This window comes from Solanum verrucosum, unplaced genomic scaffold (assembly GCF_900185275.1).
Source record: "Solanum verrucosum unplaced genomic scaffold, falcon-dt-bn FXZP01000218.1, whole genome shotgun sequence".
NCBI lineage: Eukaryota > Viridiplantae > Streptophyta > Magnoliopsida > Solanales > Solanaceae > Solanum > Solanum verrucosum.
The window spans coordinates 1,448,192-1,461,425 of NW_026020464.1; the positions used below are offsets into that span (position 1 = coordinate 1,448,192).

The following is a 13,234-nucleotide window of genomic DNA, read 5'->3' on the forward strand; positions in this document are numbered from 1 at the left end:
TAAAACGAAATGGACATAAAAGAAACACTTAGAATATAATTGTCAGTCAATCAACATAAATAGTTTAGAACTACTGGCTCCTTACCAACATAATTATTTTTGAAAATTGAAAATAGTTGTTTGATGAAAAATAATAATTTGAAGCCACGTCAATAAAATGTATTGTATTGGAATGACTATATTGAGAGGGGGGAGGGAGGGTCCAAAAGTTAATCGCATTTAATATTTATATCAATTTAATAAATACATGACATGATTTTATGTATATTGTTGTGCCGTAATTTAACTATTTCTAGAAAAATTACTTTTTGAAATGTTCTAAGTATAAAACAATTTGAGAAAAATACTTAGAAAAGAGTCGCCACTTAATTTTTAAAGAAATTAAGAAAACTTATAATTTTCAAAGATTTAAACAGAAAAAATCATTTGAAAATACCAAAGAAGGTTCGGGGTTCAATTTACACTTCGAGAAGGGTTTAAGCATTCGAAGTGCCCGCTAACATGCGGTTGACCTGCGACTTGACTAAAATATATTTTTTGACTATTTTTAGGAAAATGGTTTAACATAAAAGAAAATATGATAATTTACAATATTCATTTAACTCTGAAGAATAGTTAGATAACGAACATTTTATTTCATTTTTTTTTACTTTTTAGAGAATGAGATCCAAAATGAAATATTTGACTTAAAATATAAGCGATTAGAATAGTGATAAAACTAGATTAATTAGAATTTATTTAATTCATTTTAAACCAATTTAATAAATTAAAACATGAAAATCATTTCTTATTAATTGACTAACCTTTTTTGAGAAAACGACTTAAGTATACACTTTTTATTTTTTTATTTTTTTTATTATTATTATTATTAATCAATGAAAAAGGTTATGACTAACATTTTTTAAAGTTTATTAAGAAAAAGAAAAAGTTTTTTTTTTTTTTTTTAAACTTAGAACAATTTTGCAATGAGTAAAAAAAAATAATTTAAATGAAGAAGATCCTTAAAGAACGCGTCTTTAAAAATTTACGAAAATGATTTAACCTAAACAATATATAATATTTTACGATATTCTATTAACTTTGATAAAAATAGTTCAATAAAGAATAATTTTTAATTTTTTAGAAAATAGGATCTTAATTGAAACAACTTGGTCAATTAGGATTTTAACAAAATTAGATTAATTAAAATTATTTACGTCATTTTTTTTTTATTTTTTTTTGGAAATAATAATTCGAATCAACTTGGTAGATAAACCAAGAAATTATTTTAATCTAAATAAAGATATGTGAAAATTTTGACTAAAAAAAAAATAATAAAATATTTGAATAAGTATAAGAGTTGATAAAATGAATTATTTTAAAGAAACTAACATAAAGAATATGGTTCATCTTTTGGGGAATTCAACTAAGTTAATTAAAAATTCTAAAGTTAGAGTTAAACAACAAATAATAAGTAATCGCAATTAAATAATTAAAGCGTAAGGGAGAAATTGAATTTGGGCCTTTCTTGGGCCAAATTCGCTACTGTTTTTGGGAATTTTACTCAATCCCGTTTTTGTATACACTTGATGTATATCAGTGTATATCGGCATGTATATCAGCCCTTTTCGTGTATTTCTTGCTTCCAAACACCTGTATTTCACTCCAACCCTGTGTCCTCGTGTTTTCGACCTGTATATCAGTGCATACAGCTGTATACAACCTCTTTTTGGGCTTTTTGAGATCTGTTTCAGCTCCTTTTATAACATAGATTTCCTCTTCGAATTCCATATGCTCCCAATGACGAAGTTGACTCGATAAGAGGGAGTTTTAGGCCTCCGAGGCCCATTTGAAATGCGAGGTGTAGACATGAATACATAGGACTCACTCGGACATACATAAAGTGGACAAATAAATACAAATTAGCAAATGGAATAAGAAGATTGATTGATGTACCATTTTAAACTAAAGGAAACTTTGGCATTTTCATTGCAAATTCAATTGCAGCTAACCTTACACACCAAGAATGGGAAGAGACCACATGTGAGCATTATTAATTTCCAATCACATTGCATTATCATCTAGGGAAATCAATCACAGCACATGGTATTATTCCAAAACACATTGAACACTTCTAAATTTTTGAGCTTATTTGAAGATTATGTACTAGCTATGTGATGAACAAATGGGAGAAGTTGAAACCTTGGCAAATCAAGCATGACGGATTCATCTACATCCAAACATCAAACTATGCCAACTAAGAAGACATAACACAACCGAATATGCTTAAGTTAACAAGAAAATGTAAAACAAATGCACTTAGTTTAAAATCAACTCATTTAACAAGATGACATTTCCCAAATGCTAAAAAGAAACCAAACTTCCTGGGATCAACCACACTTGTTCGTTCCGCTCGGAAATATTACGTTGGTATTAATAATCAACCAAATGGGGGGCAACACTATGATCTTGCATGCTTGAATATGGTTAAATATATTAAATTCCTAGATCACACAATCACAACAACAATCAAAGGAGGCATTCTTGACAATAGCCACTTTTCCGGAGCAGCGATACTAGGACGACAAGCTGAAACAAGCGATATTAACACCACAAGTGAGATTTCGATAAACTCCGACAAAGTTTCCGATGAATTTCAGTTAAGCGGCGAACGAAAATAAATAGAAACCTATACTTCTATATTCAGTCCGTAATCCCCTCCTCCATAATGAAGGCAGTGGGGGTTTATATATAGGGGAATTTGGGCATTTTGAGGGGAAATCGGGTTGAAAAGATGGATCCGAATCCAATTTGAAAAATCAAAATCTCGAAGAGATCAGAAATAAATCTTCCATTGTACCAATTTTCAACGGAAAAGAGGGGAGAGGGGAAGTAGAGGACGCGATTTGCTGCGGGATTTCCGGTCTGAGCGACTGTCGATGTTGACGTTTACTAGCCTTCTGGGTTTCGTTTGGAAGAAGAAAACGAGCATGGGCAGTGGGGTCGGGGTGTTGTTGGAATCGCTGATTTGCAGCGAGGAAGATGAATTTGGGCGGTGGGATACTGTGTATATACGTATGGGATGATGTATTGTATGGTGGATGTTTGGAAAAAGTCACAGTAATGTTCATCTGCTGGGTCTCTTTGTTGATGACAAAGAGTTGGGCCGGGTCGGAGCTAAGGGTGTGGGCTGGAGGGATTAGTTTAGGAAATGGAATTAGGCCCATTTCTTGGCTGAAAATAGGGTCAAAATGTGGATAGGTTTTGCAAATTAGGAAATAGTCACAAGAATTGCAATTATGGCCTATGAAAATTGACAAGTTAGCCAAATTGAGTTTAATTGGTGATTCGACTAAAAAGCCAAATAAGACGAATTAATATAAATTAATTAATGAGTTTCTTAATCTCAACAAAATAAAAATAAGAACTTAATTATAAACTAATTAATTCTATTACAAAACTAATTAACTCGAAAATATAGCTATAACTTAAAGCAAATTAATAAGATATTTAACTAAAATGTAAAATCTTTTGTGATAATTTTCAAATATTTATAAAATAGCGTGATTGCAAAAATATACATACTTATTATTAAAAAGTGATAAAATTATTTTTTAAAAAAATAACTTGAAAGTATTTTGAATTTCATAAAATTTATTAAATCAAAACTATAACCATTCCTAATATTTAAAATATAATAATTATTATTATTTATTTTTTTTTGACGATTTTCGAATAATCATAAAATATACTAATTATATACATAATTATGTAAAACATGTACATCATCTAAAATTTATGAAAAGTGACAAAACTATTACAAAAAATCTTGCAAACTATATTATTATTTTTTGGAAACTTTATAAAACTAATTATTTTAAATCGTTTGAAATTGGAGAAGCTCGAAATGATTAATTTATATTGTGGAGGGTCAAAAGTGGGTGTCAACATATATTAATTATGTCTCAAGTAAAATGTAGGATTTATTTGAAGGAAATTAAATAAGAAAAAAAGAAGAGGAAAATTCAATTTATGATTTTAGGCAAAATTGAATTTTTTTTTTTTAAAGAAACAGAAAAGAAGAAAGAGCAAAGAATCAAAGTCCTAAATTAAATCATTTACAAATAAGGAAAATTAAGAATAATTATTTTAATATATTTTTAATAATTGATTAAGAAGCATGAGGAGTTAAGTTAAAACAAGGTAACTAGGCCAAATAAATTAAAACGAAATGGACATATAAGAAATACTTAGAATATAATTGTCAGTCAATCGACATAAATAGTTTAGAACTACTAGTTCCTTACCAACATAATTATTTTTGAAAATTTAAAATAGTTGTCTGATGAAAAAAAATTGAAGTCACGTCAATAAAATGTATTGTATTGGAATGACTATATTGCGAGGGGAGGGGGGGGTTGGCAGGGTCCAAAAGTTTACGCATTTAATATTTATATCAATTTAATAAATATATGACATGGATTTATGTATATTAATTATGTCTCAAGTAAAATGTAGGATTTATTTGAAGGAAATTAAATAAGAAAAAAAAAAAGAGGAAAATTCAATTTATGATTTTAGGCTAAATTGAAATAATTTTTTTTTAAAAGGAACAGAAAAGAAGAAAGAGTAAAGAATCAAAGTCCTAAATTAAATCATTTACAAATAAGAAAAATTAAGAATAATTATTTTAATATATTTTTAATAAGTGATTCAGAAGTATGAGGACTGAGGAGTTAAGTTAAAACAAAGTAATTAGGCCAAATAAATAAAAACGAAACGGACATATAAGAAATACTTAGAATATACTTGTCAGTCAATCGACATAAATAGTTTAGAACTACTAGCTCCTTACCAACATAATTATTTTTGAAAATTAAAAACAGTTATCTGATGAAAAATATAATTTGAAGCCATGTCAATAAAATGTATTGTATTGGAATGACTATATTGGGAGGGGGTCCAAAAGTTTATCGCATTTAATATTTATATCAATTTAATAAATATATGACATGGTTTTATGTATATTAATTATATATGCCTCAAGTAAAATTTGGGATTTATTTGAATGAAATTAAATAAGAAAAAAAAAGAGGAAAATTCAATTTATGATTTTAGGCAAAATTGAAATAATTTTTTTTTAAGAAAAAGGAACAGAAAAGAAGAAAGATCAAAGAATCAAAGTCCTAAATTAAATATTTACAAATAAGGAAAATTAAGAATAATTATTTTAATAAATGATTAAGAAGCATGAGGAGTTAAGTTAAAACAAAGTAATTAGGCCAAATAAATTAAAATGAAACGGACATATAAGAAACACTTAGAATATAATTGTCAGTCAATCAGCTTAAATAGTTTAGAACCACTAGCTCCGTACCAACATAATTATTTTTGAAAATAAAAAATAGTTGTCTGATGAAAAAATAATTTGAAGCCACGTCAATAAAATGTATCGTATTGGAATGACTATATTGGGAGGGGGGTAAAAGTTTATCACATTTAATATTTATATCAATTTAATAAATATATGACATGATTTTATGTATATTAATTATGTCTCAAGTAAAATGTAGGATTTATTTGAAGGAAATTAAACAAGAAAAAAAGAAGAGGAAAATTCAATTTATGATATTAGGCAAAATTGAAATATTTTTTTTAAAAAAAAAGGAACAAAAAAGAAGAAAGGGCAAAGAATCAAAGTCCTAAATTAAAGTCATTTTACAAATAAGGAAAATTAGGAATAATTATTTTAATTTATTTTTAGTAAGTGATTAAGAAGTATGAGGAGTTAAGTTAAAAAGGAAGCACATAGCATCATCTCAAGTTACTTTATTTGATATAATTTAATTTAACATAACTTATATACTTATAAGGTTTCTGATTTAGTAATTGTAATGAAAGTTAATATAGAATTTAATGGTTATTTTTTGTGTTTCATGTTGTAATAATGTAACTAAATTAATATTTTGAAAAATATTTTTGAGTAATAGTTAGTGTTTCACTAATTGCAATGGGAGAAAGGGCGAACACAACAAGAAATTTGGCAAAAGAACACAAAATAACGCGACGGTTATAGTCAAACGATGATTTTCTAGCAGGCAAAAGTAGGATACACGTGTTTAGACATAAGAACCTTCTACATGCAACCAGAAACATGTGAAATGACTATCACTATTCTCTTGAAAACACATATCAGACAAATTGGCTATTGCTTTACTAATTGCAATGGAAGAAAGGGCGAACACAACAAGAAATTTGGCAAAAAAACACAAAATAACGCGACGGTTACAGTCAAACGATGGTTTTCTAGCTAGCAAAATTAGGATACACGTGTTTAGACAGAAAAACCTTCTACATGCAACCATAAGCGTGTGAAATGACTATCACTATTCTCGTGAAACAAACATGTTGACAGAGAGAAGTTTAAATACCCCTCTTGTAGAATAACAAAAGCTCAAACTCAAAACACTATCCAGAACCTATCAGTTTCTCAATCCAAAAATCTTCAAAAAATGCCTAATGATATCATCCTTAACATTCTTCTAAGACTTCCTGTCAAATCGCTTTTACGATTCAAATGTGTCTGCAAATCATGGCGCTCTAATTGAAGATCCCCAATTCATTAAGCATCACTACGATATGTCTAAAAGTGATGTGAACCGTCATAAAATATTTCTAACAGGAGGTATATGTGACAACATGGACAACTATTTCTACTCTATAGATGCTCCACTTCAATATGATTCTGTTGTCTCTGTTCTCGAGACTCCGATACCCGGAATCAATACCTTAAGTAGAGTAAGTTTTATTAGTTCTTCCAGTAATGGTATAATTCTTATAGTTTTTCCTTATGATTTAATCATTTTGTGGAACCCGGCCACCGGAGAATCAAGAAAAATTCCTAGCCCAATTCCTAAAAGGAAAAAGTTAGAGAGAAGACAATTTCCTGCTATTTATGGTTTTGGATATGTTTCATCTATCGATGATTATAAAATAGTTAGGGTAGGGGGAAAAGATAACTCACATGGACATTTTGAGATCGAATTGTTTTCGACGAAAAGTAACGCTTGGAAATTGCTTGGCAAGTTTCCTCCTAACAGCTTTTACTTCGAAGGGGGCATTGTTACCATCAATGGTATCGTTTATATGATAGAGATGGCGGATTTATCTAGAAATATTAATAGATCTACTATATTAAGTTTTTGCTTGGAAAACGAACAATTTCAGGATGTTTTGTTTCCGGATCAAATTCAAAAGTTCCAAGATCCTATTTTGTATGTTTTAGGAGAAAATCTTTGTTTGACTAGGATACATGATCTAGCTAGACGAGATTTTGAAGTTTGGCATATGATAAAAGATGGATCAATGAACAACATATGGAGTAAGATCTTGACAATTCCATCGATGCATTGTGGACGTTGCTTGAGGCCCGTGAGTTTAATGAAAATTAATGGATACATAATGCTTCTGAAGCATAAGGGTGATTTCGAGGTCTATAACTCAAATGGAGAGCAAATCGAATAGTTGAAGTTCCTGGGCTTGAGTCATCACTTTTCTTCAATTGTATTGTACCGTATGTAGAAAGTTTGTTTTCTCCTAAACGGAAACGGATTTAAGATTTCAAGAAAATGGTTGTAACGCAAGGAGAGACATTAGAGATGGGCATGGTCTAGTTAACTTTTGTCTAGTAATCATTTACTTTATCTTTTGTATTGACATGATCAAATCATCTTGTACTATTTTAATTTTCTTTTTTCGTTGATGTTTCTCTAAATTAAATTTGACAACTCTTGATGCAGATATATAAAAATATACTTTTCAATTTTCGCATGTTAGAATGGTCAAAATTATTGGGTTTCAGGGAATAGTCCGATGGAGTAGATGCTTCGATTTTGAGTTGTTTATTTAATAAAGAAGTGAATTCATTACACAAATTTCAATTTGACAATTGAAAAAAAAAAGTTAAAAAATTTAAAGCACCTAACATAATCTTTTTTTTACACATTTGTGAACATGGGTTAAATTAATTGTCATAACGTGTGTGAGCATATACTTGTTTTTACTCATATAATAAAGTATGAGAGGGCGGACCAGATCATATTTGATACCTCTAGTTATGCCCAAATTTAGCTCAAAATCTTAGAAATAATAATAGTTTGAGGCCTTATTATCAAACATAGTTTACTTGATTACGATTCATAGCTATTATTTTGAAGTTATATATATATACAAAAACTTTAATTAAAGATTTTGTATTTTTATTTTATGAATGTGCTTTTTATTTTTATTTCTTACAGAAAACATTTGGGCAATCTTGTCATTTCATGTGCTTCACGAGGATAATGATCATCGTTTCACGAGTTTTGATTTAATTCTAATATTTATGTCTAATAATTATGACTTAATTAGACACCCTCGAAATCACCCTCATGCTTCAAAAACATTATGTATCCATTAATTTTCATTAAGCTCACTGGCCTCAAGCAACATCCGCAAAGCATCAATGAAATCGTCAAGATCTTACTCCATGTGTTGCTCATTGATCCATCTTTTTTTATATTTCAAATTTCAAAATTTTGACTTGCTAAATCGCGTATCCTAGTCAAACAAAGATTTTCTCCTAAAATATACAAAATTGGATCTTGGAACTTTTAAATCTGATCTGGAAACAGTATGTCCTGAAATTATTCCTTTTCCAAGCAAAATCTTAATATAGAAATTCATTCATACTTCTAGATAAATTTGTCATCACTATTATATAAATGATACCTTTTGTGGTAACAATGTCTCCTTCGAAGAAAAAGTTATATGGAGGAAAATTGCCAATCAATTTCCACGAGTTACTTTTCGTTGAAAACAGATCGATCTCAAAAAGACCAATTGAGTTATGTTTTTTCCTACTCTAACTATTTTATAATTCTTGATAGATGAAACATAGCCCAAACCATAAATAGTAGGAAATCATTTTCTCTCCAACTTTTTCTTTTTACAGATTAAGCTAGGATTTTTTTTCTTGATTGTCTGACGATTGGGTTCCACAAAATGATTAACTCATAAGAAAAAACTATAAAAATTATATCATCACCGGAAGAACTAATAAAATTTACTATACTTAAATGATTGATTCCTCGTATCAGTGGCTTAAGAAGAGAGGCAACAAAATCGTATTGAAGTGTAGCGTCTATAGAGTAGAAATAGTCATCCATGTTGTCACATAGACCATCAGTCATAAAGATTTTATGATGATTCACATCACTTTTAGAAATATCATAATGATGCTTAATGAATTAGGGATCTTCAATTAAAGAATGCCATGATTTGCAAATGCATTTGAATCGTAAAAGTGATTTGACATGAAGCCTTAAAAGAATGTCATTAGGCATTTTGAAGATTTTTGGATTGAGAAATTGATTGGATGTGGGTAGTGTTTTGAGTTTGAGTTTTTCTTATTCTGTAAGAGGGAGTATCTAAGCTCTTCTCTATCAACATATTTGCTTCATCACGAGGACAATCCTGTCATTTCATGTGCTTCACGAGGATGATCAGTATCCTCGTGAAGCACATGAAATGACAAGATTACTTTAGTGATGGAGCAAATATGTTGACAGAGAAGAGCTTAGATACTCTCTCTTATAGAATAAGATTAACTCAAACTCAAAACACTACCCAAAACCAAGCAATTGCTTAATCCAAAGATCTTCAAAATGCCTAATGATATTACCATTAATATTCTTCTAAGACTTCTAGTCTAATCGCTTTTACGATTCACGTTTGTAAAATCATGACGCTCATTAATTGAAGATCCCCAATTCATTAAGCAACACCAAGAAGTGATGTAAATCGTCATAAATTTTTTATGACTGGTGGTCTATTTGATAACAAGGACGACTATTTCTACTATATAAACGCTACACTTCAATATGATTCTGTTGCCTCTCTTCTTAAGCCTCTGATACCAGGAATTAGAGCCGTCAAAACGAGCTTATCCCATGGGGACAATCCGATCCAACCCGTTATTGGGGTTGGGTTGGGATAGAATTATTCAAGCCCATTTAAAATTTAGGGCTTATAAGTCCGACTCATATAATCCCTTGACCCTTGAGGCTTGACGGAGGCCGAGTCGGGGTCGGCCAAAACTTTTTATCTAAGGGTAACTTACAATAATCTCACTAGTTTATAGTCTAATTACTTAAATGTAACATATGTTTTTGATATTATGAATCTTACCAAATTTTGGTACGTCCAGATACATGTATCTCAGAATATATGGACTCAAAATTAGGTTAATTTGTTCTAGATACACTCTATCCAAGTAGATTCGTATGTATCCAGGATACATAGACAAATCTCGCGCCCTCGCTTCCCTCCCATCTTACTTGTCACTCTCTTATCTCGCTCGTGTATCTGGTATGCGAGATACATGCTAATTACTCTAGATTTTTTTATAGTGTTATTGAAACAACACCATTGTCATGTCAAATTTGATTTGAAAATCTTCTCATTTTTTTGATATTATAGAATTATAAAAAGAAAAAAAAAGGGCTAGCCCGCCCTAACCCTTGGCCCTTCTGGGGTTGGGTTGGGTTGAGCATGTTCAGTCCCTTACAAATGAAGGGTCGGCCCGCCCTAGCCCTTCAAATTCCTTGGCCGCGAGCTTGGGCCCGATGGGGCTGGTCCAGCCCTACCAAGAATCAATCATTTAAATAAAATAAGTTTTATTAGTTCTTCCGGTAATGGTATAATTCTTATAGTTTTTCCTTATGATTTAATCATTTTGTGGAACCCGACCATCAGAGAATAAAAAAAAAGCCTAGCTTAATCCCTAAAAAGAAAAAAGTCAGAGAGAAAACGATTTCATACTATTCAGGAAGTATTGTTTCCAGATGAGATTCAAAGTTATGGTTTATTGAATTGTAAACCATAAATTCAATTCCATATCTTAACAACACCTAGTCTCCATTTTTGGATCCAACAAAGTTCATAATAATTTGTATAGTTTATTAATTCAACCATAATCTTACTCCATGATGCATTCTTTTCCAAATACCAAACTTCAAAATATAAAACTGAGTTTTCGCGCAACTTAGTCAAACAAAGATTTTCTTCTACAACATACAGTTGTGGATCGTCCCCAAATTTAATTCTATCTAGAAATAACAATGTCTAAAGATTTTTTAAAAAAAAAATTAGACTAAGGATTTTTTTTTTTGATTCTCTAGTAGTTGGATTCCATAAAATAACTTCATCATAAAGGGAAAATTTATGTATACTTTACTTGGATCTGTTTTTATGCTATTAGTTATTCTGTTGATTCTTCTCCAAACAGGAACAACCGATTTACAAATCTCATTAACCACAAAATTTAGTGAGCGACGCCAAATCTTTCTATGAAAAGTATTATGCCATTGCAAGAAATTATACATACCCTACTAAATTGATCATAGTTGATTTCAGGGATTACCTCAACAAGAGAAACAACGAAATCACGTTGAAGTGGAGCGTCTACGGAGGAGTAGTAGTAATGATCATCCTTCTTGCAAAACAAAGACACCAAGAATTTTCATCTATTTATATCACTTTTGCATAGATCGTGGCAAAGATTGATGAATTGTCCATCTTCAATTGAAGAACACCCTGATTTGCAAACGCGTTTGAACCTTAGAAGTGATTTCACAGGAAGTTTTAGTAGTACATCAGTGATGATATCAAGGGGAATGGTATTGTTTTATGCATTTTGATATGTATTGCGGCTGCTTGTTGCTAGGACTAGGGTTTTATATAAGATGGGGAAAAGCAGCCAGGGTTAGGGTTTAATATAAGATGGGCCATCAATTTTTGGACCATATTGACACCCCTTGTTGTGCCCAAACTAAGCCCAAATTTCATACACAACAATAATTTGAGGCCTAATTATCAAACATAACAATAGTTTGACTAATTACAATTCATAGCTATTATTTTAGAGTGATATATGTTTGCTCTATATTTGGTGTATCTATTCACCCAATCTCGTTATATTTACATATAAAATTTCACTAAATACATTGTGATTTGTTCGCTTGACCTAGTTATATCCACATATACATAAACTAGAAATACAAACAAAAGAACAAATGAGTCAACATTTTCAAAAAGAATACATATATGTATCAAGAAGTTTACTTATAATACCTAAATTGAGTATTATAATAGAAGGAAGTAAGAAAGTGAGGGGAAAACCAAATTATACTGAAAAACAATGAAGAAATTGAAATAATTCATACTAGAAATTTATAGAATATATTTTGGTTGGGTTTTGTTACACTTAAATTTATAGGCATGGTTTATAGAATATATTACACTAGTATATAGTTTATAATAAAGAAGGCATTTGTGTATATAGTTTATAGAAACTAATCTAATATCATATATCTAATATAAATGCCAAAAATCTCATAACTCAATTTCTTCCCTCAAATGTATATAGACGAAATAAGAAAAACTAAAGAGAATCACACTAAATAGCAAGCTGAAACTATGAAGAAGAAAATAACTTGACATACACAAAAGATTACAACTTTATACCTTTTAAATTAATAACAAAATAAAAACATCATACCTGAAAATTCACCCACCCAAGAACATCATATATAATCATTGGAATTGAAACAAAAATTGATTCCGGACTTGATGAATTTTCGACGGTATCCTGATAATTTGTCAGTCATGCCGGCGCAGGCATACACATTCTCAGTTGGTAGGGTGGTGTACATTGAAGTAGCTCAATGCATTACACACATTTTTATCCCTACATTATGTTGTTCAAAATCTTTGTAATTCAGATTCTCTGGTTTAATGTAAGTTGGTAAATGAAAATTAGATTGGTTACCATAAATCTTTTCTTTTTTCTAAGGAGATGTTAATACACATCCCTTTAGCTCGTGCAGATTTTCCTATGGAGATGTTAATATAGATTTGTATATTTATATTAATTTTTATATAATTTTTAAATATAGAAATTTTGTTTCAAAAGCTAGTAGCCTAGTATTTCCAAATTCACGATCTAATTAAGTTTAAAAATTTGAATCTCGAAATTGTAAGTGTGCTACATAAATTGAAAAAGGAAAAACAATAAATTTAATTGAAACTTTAGTTTGGATATATATGTAAATATAAAATAATATTTTAAATGAGTTTCTACTAAAAGAATTAGAAAAGAAGGTTATATGCAATTACATTTCTCCATTTCCTCTAAGTAGGTCATCCGGAGGTTTGA

General features: G+C 30.0%; 2 pseudogenes; one reads left to right on the forward strand and one right to left on the reverse strand.

Moving 5' to 3' along the window:
* The first annotated feature begins 6,491 nt into the window (after positions 1-6,491).
* On the forward strand, positions 6,492-7,595 carry LOC125808754 (F-box/kelch-repeat protein At3g06240-like; annotated as a pseudogene).
* A 789-nt stretch (positions 7,596-8,384) lies between these two features.
* Positions 8,385-9,362, reverse strand: LOC125808706 (F-box protein CPR1-like; annotated as a pseudogene).
* Between the last annotated feature and the right edge of the window lie 3,872 nt (positions 9,363-13,234).